The sequence below is a fragment of the Capricornis sumatraensis genome, chromosome 16, assembly GCF_032405125.1.
Source record: "Capricornis sumatraensis isolate serow.1 chromosome 16, serow.2, whole genome shotgun sequence".
NCBI classification, from domain to species: Eukaryota; Metazoa; Chordata; class Mammalia; order Artiodactyla; family Bovidae; genus Capricornis; species Capricornis sumatraensis.
The window spans coordinates 50,866,089-50,873,406 of record NC_091084.1 but is presented as its reverse complement, the minus strand read 5'-3'; the positions used below and the strand labels follow the sequence as shown (position 1 = coordinate 50,873,406).

Genomic DNA, 7,318 nt, shown 5'->3' with positions numbered 1-7,318 from the left:
ATAATATTCCTGAGGAGGAAAGAGATGAAAGGCAGCAAGAATTAAAATGGACGATGAAGATGACTTTTACAGGGTCACAGACAATGACAAAGTGAGGACTGACTATCCCCAGGCCATCTGCTTCACAAAACTTCTTTGACTAATTTTATGATTTGATTTGGAGATTCAGAAGTAACCAAGATTGAGAGTTCAGTGTCTGATTCTATGTGCCCCAGTAATTTTTCTTTTTCTTTTCTTTTTTTTTTGTATTACATACCTGAGCAGCAACAGCTGGAGAGAAAAGTGAGTTGGGTACATTACTTCCAGTCAGAACTCAGGAAAAATGATAGCTCAACTGTAAGAAGATTTCCTGCTTGAAACACAGGGTTCTTTTGAAGAGCCCAGCAGCTTCTCCCTTGGGGCCTCAGCTGAGGTTGAAAATTCCCTGAAGAATTCTCAAAGCACTTGGCTAGAGAAGGAGGCTGTGAGAGGCTGAGAAACCCTAATCTTGTATGTAGGCAAGGGATATATTCAAAAGGATGTTTGTACTAACAGATTTCATTTTCTGAAATTGTGTAAGAAAGCACTAGCTCAGATTGAAGAGAAGTATTACACAGAAAATGTTTTGATTCAGATTCAGATAAAAAATATAGTTGATCCTAACCTTACCTCTGATACTTTATATCCAGCAACCTAGGACATATGACTTAATGTCCAGAGAAATTACCTCCTCAGGTTCGGAAGCAACAGTTAGAACTTGACATGGAACAACAGACTGGTTCCAAATAGGAAAAGGAGTACATCAGGGCTGTATATTGTCACCCTGCTTATTTAACTTATATGCAGAGTACATCATGAGAAATGCTGGACTGGAAGAAACACAAGCTGGAATCAAGATTGCCAGGAGAAATATCAATAACCTCAGATATGCAGATGACACCACCCTTATGGCAGAAAGTGAAGAGGAGCTAAAAAGCCTCCTGATGAAAGTGAAAGTGGAGAGTGAAAAAGTTGGCTTAAAGCTCAAAATTCAGGAAACGAAGATCATGGCATCTGGTCGCATCACTTCATGGGAAATAGATGGGGAAACAGTGGAAATAGTGTCAGACTATATTTTGGGGGCTCCAAAATCACTGCAGATGGTGACTGCAGCCATGAAATTAAAAGACGCTTACTGCTTGGAAGGAAAGTTATGACCAACCTAGATAGTATATTCAAAAGCAGAGACATTACTTTGCTGATTAAGGTCCATCTAGTCAAGGCTATGGTTTTTCGAGTAGTCATGTATGGATGTGAGAATGGGACTGTGAAGAAGGCTGAGCGCCAAAGAATTGATGCTTTTGAACTGTGGTGTTGGAGAAGACTCTTGAGAGTCCCTTGGACTGCAAGGAGATCCAACCAGTCCATTCTGAAGGAGACCAACCCTGGGATTTCTTTGGAAGGAATGATGCTAAGGCTGAAACTCCAGTATTTTGGCCACCTCACGCGAAGAGCTGACTCGTTGGAAAAGACTCTGATGCTGGGAGGGATTCGGGGCAGGAAGAGAAGGGGACAACAGAGGATGAGATGGCTGCATGGCATCACGGACTCAATGGACGTGAGTCTGAGTGAACTCCGGGAGATGGTGATGGACAGGGAGGCCTGGCGTGCTGCAGTTCATGGGGTCGCAGAGTCAGGCATGACTGAGTGACTGAACTGAACTGAACTGATATCTTAAAAAATGAACCTCTTCTCTCTCTTTTTTTTTTTTTTTAAACACAGACCCTGATACTACTAAGCATTCTGACATGTTTTAGAGTCAACTGCTAATGTACTTTGGTTTGCATTTAGGGAAAAGGATAGTCCTTATCAGCCTTCAGTCTTTTTAACATTTTTTTAAAAATTTCATATTGAAGTACAGTTGATTTAACAATTTTGTGTTAGTTTCAGGTGTATAGCAAAGTGATTTAGTTATACATATATATATATCTGGGCTTCCCTGGTGACTCAGATGGTGAAGAATCCACCTGCAATGCAGGAGACCTAGGTTCAATCCCTGGGTTGGGAAAATCCCCTGGAGAAGGGCATGGCAACCCACTCCAGTGTTCTTGCCTGGTGAATCCCACGGACAAGGAACCTGGCAGGCTACAGTCCATGGGGGTCACAAAGAGTCAGACACGACTGCCACTAAGACACATACACATACATGTATCTAGTCTTTTTCAAATTCTTTTCCCATTTAGGTTGTTGTATGATATTAAATAACAGCTTTCAGTCTTTTTTTTTTTTTCTTCAGTTTTGTAAAAGATCTGCCTACATCCAATTCTTTTTAAAAACTATCTATTTATTTAATTTTGGCTGTGCTGGATCTTTGTTGCTGCGCGGGCTTTCTCTAGTTACAGCAAGCGGAGGCTACTTTCTAGTTGCGGTGGGCAGGGCTTCTCATTGCAGTGCCTTCTTTTGTTGTGGAGCAAGAGCTCTAGGCACTGGGACTTGAGTATTTGCAGCATGTAGTCTCAGTAGTTGTGGCTCCTGGGCTGTGAAGCACAGGCTCAGCAGTTGCGGCCCACAGGCTTAGTGGCTCCAGGCACGTGGGATCTTCCCAGATCAGGGATTGAGTTTGTGTCCCTTACATTGGCCGGTGGATTCTTTACCACTGAGCCCCCAGTGAAGTCCCCAGTCTTCACTCTTAAACTATAGGTTTCTTAATTATGATTGACCAGCTTCTTTTAGACTGATTTAAACAATTGGAGGAAAGACCTCAACAGGATGGCTTACACAATGGATTCTCGGTAAGCATCATTATTAAAACAACTGGTAGAGTGATTCTAGTTTGCCAAAAATGGGCCTAATGTATAGTTATTATCTTTGTTTCTCAACCAATTTGGATTTGCGTTTCCCTGATGATTAGTGATGTTGAACATTCTTTCTTATATCCTCTGGCCATGTGCATATTTTCTTGGAGAATTATTTATTTAGTTCCTCTGCTCATTTTTTAATCAGGTTGATTGTTTTATTATTATTATTGAGTTGTGTGTTCCTTATATATTTTGGAGATTATCACTTATGAGATATATGTTTTGCAAATATATTCTCCCACTATGTAGGCTGCCTTTTCATTTTGTTGATTGTTTATTTTGCTGTGCAAAAGTGTTTTAACTTGTCCTTCCACCTTTGATTTTTCTTTTTTGCCAGTTGGGAAGATCTTCAGGTGATACTTTCCCATTGGCTCATAGACAGACTTCCTAATGGAGTTCACTACATAGTCATCAGGGACCACTGCCCTTTAATAACCTCTGAGAATTTTATCTGCCCTTCTCCTGATATTTTTCCTCTTTTCAGTCATGGAGCTTATGATTTGGTGCTTTGGATGCTACATGAGAAATAAGTTACTTTTGTAGTTTCCTGCACAGCTGGGGAAGCTGGGTGTCAAGTCAACTATGCTCCCTTTCCCCTGCAGGGGAAATCAGGGGACTGAGAAGGTCTCATTTCGCTCTGAACTTAACTGACTTAGGAAGGGGTGATTCATAGAAAGTCTAACTGTTCTTCTCATACACTCTAGGACATTGAAACTCATATATTTTTTGCTCCAATGGCATGCTGGAACTTTTCTGGAAATCTGGACTTCCACAAAGCTCTCTCATTCATGGGGTGTCTACCCCAATCAGTGTTTTCCAAGTGCTAAAGGACCAAGGCCCAGAGAGACTGGAACTACTTCATAGCTCTCTTGGAGACCACACCATATAGCAAGGTCTGTCTGCCTATTACAGATGCATGGCTGTGTGTGACCTGTCTAGGTTCCTTGAAATGTGGTACTGGATTCCACAGAAGCACTTTGCTGTTCATGGATGGGTGGTTAATTTTTGTTTTTGTTGCTTGAGGGAGGACAAATAAGAGATGCCTTATCCCACCATGATTTTAAAGTCACTCTAAAAATCAATCAGTTATATAAGTTGATGCTAAAGTCACTCTAAAAATCAATCAGTTATATAAGTTGTTTAAATAATGTTATTCCAAGTCATGATTCAAAGATTTTGAACATGTTTGGGGTTCACATTTTATTCTATAAAACATGTGGTCCTATTGCAAATGCTATTTTGAATTCAATTAAGGAGCTCAACATTAGATATACATTAAAAAATTTACATATAAGAAGTTCATATTTGTTAGGACAATAGTGTGGTAAAAACAATGCTCTTGTGAAATTAGGAAACTGTTCACAATGTTCTTGGGATAGTTGTGGTGCAGACATAATTCATGACTACATCCAGGCAATTCTTCCAGCCTATTTTCTTTTTACATATACGTTTAGAATAACTGAATTAAGAAAATTTTAAGAAGAATCTGATGTTCAATTTAAAAAGAAAGAAAACCTTTAGCATTATAGTGAAAGAATAATCAGCATTCTCTTTTACTGACTAATCACTTTCAATCAGATTTTAAAGCTAGGTGAGCCTCTGAAGGAGTGTTTGGTAAACCGGACTAATTTGGTGTTGAGTTCAGTTCAGTTGCTCAGTCATGTCCGACTCTTTGTGATCCCATGGACTGCAGCACACCAGGCTTCCCTGTCTATCACCAACTCCCAGAGCCTACTAAACTCATGTCCATTGCATCGGTGATGCCATCAAACTATCTCATCCTCTGTCATCCCCTTCTCCTCCTGCCTTCAATCTTTTCCAGCATCAGGGTCTTTTCAAATGAGTCAGTTCGCATCAGGTGGCCAAAGTACTGGAGTTTCAGCTTCAATATCAGTCCTTCCAATCCTGTAGGATGGACTGGTTTGATCTCCTTGTAGTCCAAGCAACTCTCAAGAGTCTTCTCCAACACCACAGTTCAAAAGCCTAAATTTGTCAGCACTCAGCTTTCTTTATAGATCAGCTGTATAGATCCATACATGACTACTGGAGAAATCATAGCTTTGACTAGACAGGCCTTTGTTGACAAAATAATGTCTCAGCTTTTTAATATGCTGTCTAGGTTGATCTTCCCAGAGAACTCATCCTTTAAACAATTTTTATATTTTTGTTCAAAGTAGGTTAGACATCTTTAACCAAAGCATTGAAAAATTAGAGTATCAAAATTTTATTTTTGGTTTCCTTTAGCCAGCATAAACCATTGTCTAATTCAAAGCTTGTAAACAAAGCTTGTACAAGGATAGAAATTTATTTACTTTCAGAGAAAATTTCATGTTTGAAATCATTTTTGTTTAAAATGATTTGATTGGCCAACCAATATTCTAAAAATATTTGCTAATGAATATATTTTAATGTGTATTATGTATGAGATTTCATATGAAATATGTATATAAAATTATAAACAATACAAATATGTATATATGACATTCTATGTACAATTCCATTTTTGTTTATTCTCAAAAGTGTCTGATCATTAACTCTAAATGTTTTAGTTATTAAACAAAATATGTTTCAAGAAATTTTAAAACACTAACAGATAATATGTGCAGACATAATTAGAGGTAATTATCTGATAAAGTTGAAGGCGATTAATATTATTTAGAAAAATACGCACCAGAAAGGTAAATGCATACATATTACATAAATGCCAAAAAAAAATAGACTATTGCAAATAGTTATTTGAGAAATGCAAATCACGTTCAATAGTGGTAATCCCATCAACGTACATGTCAGTTTATGTTGTATGAAAGAAAGGATTTGCAACCATTGCTAAAGATCTGAGTGAACTATTGGCAGTTAGTTCCTGAGTTTTTAAACATCCTTCAGTAAGCACAGCATTCCCATTTGGCATTTTCCTGACTCAAACGTAGGTAGTACAGTCTTTACAGAAATACGTTTACCTACTAATACTAGTTGCCTGAAGGACTAGAGTGATTTACACATGTCTGATAGATAGAAGAGAAGAGGAAAAGAAGAGCTAAGAAACAAACAAAAAGTTGCATGCATTTAACTATACATGCACACAGATTCTTAAATAAGAGAACATGTATACGGAGCTTTGGAGTTCAGGAATTAGATATATAAACTGCATTATTATGAATTAAAAAAGGAAGAAACACTCAGTATTTCCTCTAGTATACTTTTATTAGCTAGGAAAGTGAAAGTATGGAAACTATATATTTTTCTTTTAACATAGGCATTGTTATAGGTAAGTTCTCCTATTTTATTGGCATGCATTTTAAAATTCAAGAAGTAGAGGCTTCTAGTCATCATTGAAGTCTTGAATTTTTAGATTTTCAATCTGAGAAAAACAATGGAAGTAATTTTCTCAAGATCTCAGGGACACTGAGGGTACTAAGTATACTCAGTATTAAAGCCATTTACTCTATGAGTTCTAACCATAAAACACAAGATGATTCCTGTAGATCATGCTTTCCCCTGGCTATACATTCAGTTTATTTACTTACCACTTATAAGTTTATTCCCTTTCTTATTGCATTGATAAACTTCTTTTTGAACAAAATTTCCCCTTAACCTTTTCACAGATTTGATGGGTCTTCACACAGGACACAGTGGGATTCATCAGGAGAGGCACCAGTAGGAAAACATCAGCCATGAGAATGTGGATCATAGGAGGCACATCACTGGCAAATTGGTGGAGCATGGCTGCACTCAGCATGGACACATAGAAGATAAGCACAGCACAGATATGAGAGGTGTGGGTAATGAGGGCCTTAGGCGGCTCTCTGGAGGTTGCAATGCCCAGTACTGTCTTTAAGATCATCATGTAGGAGAAAGTAATAAACAGAAAATCCAAAATAGTAGAAAGGGCAGCACAGAGTCCATAGACAACATTGACTCCGTTGTCAGAGCAGGCCACCTTCATGACACCCTGGTGGAGACAGTAGGAGTGTAAGAGCAGGTTTTGATGACAGTATGTCAGCCTTTGCAACAGAAAGGGCAGTGGAATAATCAATATAATATTCTTGGAAGTCAGCAAGACCCCTGTTTTGATGATTCAGGAGCTGGTTAAGATTGTGCTGTATCTAGGAGAGTTGTGGATAGCCACATACTGGTCAAATGCCATTACCAATAGCACAGCAGCTTCAGTGACTGTGAATAGATGGATAAAGAATTCCTGGGCAAAGCATGCAGCTGCATGAATTCCATGGACACCAAACAGGAACAGTCCCAAAGTGGTGGGTAAGGAAGACAGGGGCAACACTAGGTCAGAGATGGATAGCATGGAAAGGAAATAGTACATGGGGTTCATGGAGGCTTGGCTCTATCTTAATAAAGAAAAGGGTGGTGAAGTTACCCAGGAGAGAAAGAAAGAACATGGATGAGAAAGGGATGGATATCCAGAAGTGACTCTTCTCCAGTCCAGGGATCCCAATAAGGAAGAATCTAAGAACTTCAATGTTGGTGTCGTTAAGAGGAGCCAT

The 7,318-nt window shown here is 38.7% G+C and overlaps 1 pseudogene; it reads right to left on the bottom strand.

Moving 5' to 3' along the window:
• Nucleotides 1–6,363: 6,363 nt before the first annotated feature.
• On the bottom strand, nucleotides 6,364–7,318 carry LOC138093129 (olfactory receptor 51A4-like; annotated as a pseudogene).